Source organism: Opisthorchis viverrini (genome assembly GCF_000715545.1).
Source record: "Opisthorchis viverrini unplaced genomic scaffold opera_v5_26, whole genome shotgun sequence".
Classification (NCBI taxonomy): Eukaryota; Metazoa; Platyhelminthes; class Trematoda; order Opisthorchiida; family Opisthorchiidae; genus Opisthorchis; species Opisthorchis viverrini.
In genome coordinates, this window is record NW_008751683.1 from 404,678 (window position 1) to 406,171 (window position 1,494).

Consider the following 1,494-nt stretch of genomic DNA (forward strand, 5'->3'; position numbering starts at 1 on the left):
TGCCGTGTCCAGCTGGAGACGAACAGGTTTGCTGTTAATACGCAGCGATACGTATTTCCTCCTGTTTGCGTGTGGGCTTTGATGAGCGACCAGACCAACGCGAGCTTTCGGAAGCTTGGAATTGGAAGTTCTAGTTCGAGAATGCCTCCTGGGTGCTTGCCCTCTCTCGCCATGACACCGATCTTCTTTGTGTCCCATACGGGAGCACCTGCTGCAGCGGTGTCTTCTGAGCGGACAAAAATTGACGAAATGCCACTCACCACATTTCCAGTATGCCGAGGGTGGTTTCTTGTCACCCTGAGGGACAGTATGCTTCCGAATCGCCTGAACAGTATTGCTGGGATCACTTTCTTGTATCATGACGGCATCACGCTTCAGATTCATCAGGCGCTGGCATTCCGACGTAATATTCTGTAATGTGACGTCTGGGTTTTGCTCAATCTTGCTGAGGATTCTTGTTCTTATGTCTGTGTCTTCAGGAGACGTCAACCCGCACACAAATATAAGACACTTGAACTCATCCTCTGTCATACTTCGGAGGTTGAAACATTCACACTCCTTGTTGACTTTGCCGGCGTATGTAACCCAGTCTTCAGAAGCAGTCTTGCTCAAATTCATACAGTGAAAACCAGGGTTGAACAAAGAGGCCTGTTCTCTGAAGTTTGACGATAAAACAGCAACGGTTTCATCGAAATTCAGGTCACTTGGTTTTCGTGGCAAAATATGGTTCGTAAAGCGTTCATGTTCGGCCACTCCAATTTTCCTGACCAACTGTCTTGTTCTCCAAGAATCTTCTCTGCTTCCCAGATGCAGTCTGAAAAAGTCTTCATGTTTGTTGAACCAAGAATCAAAAGTAATGCATGAGATCGGATCGAACTGAAATTCGGGGATCGCGTTGAGCATCGTGTCGATCACCGAAGTGGACGGCTCAATAGTCTGGCTAATCGGCTTCTGAAGCGACAACTTTTCAGTGAGTGCTTCGATGAGCTTCAATTGCGCCAGCTCAAACTGTTGCTGCTGCTGTCTGAGGAGAGACTGCATCTGTTCGAATGAAATTGCCATTGTGAACACCCGTCTGCCAGTGGTGTGTTGTGCGGTGGCCGAGCTATGGGGTTACGCCTGCACTGAGCCTGCCAGACTACGCGATAGGGAGAAGACAGAGAACTGGGGACACGGCTGTATTGCCAGGACAAAACATACAGAGCGTCTGCGTAAATATATAGGATGACTAATTGGCCAAATATGGTCGTTCATTTGTTAGCTCCGTACAGCCAATGGTGGTGGTTCGGTCGTGAACGCTCTCAGGTCGTGTGTTGCTAGACCGTGTCTGGTGGGAGCCGTGTTTCGTGGGGGCCGCCTACTCACCTACTTCCCGGACGTGTCGAACCGATGGTGACCTTTGGGATGCGTCACTCTCTGCACATGAACTTTTTCTTCTGTCTGGGCGCACCGTGCCAGTAACTCTCGCCTCTTGTATAGCAAAAACGATGATTA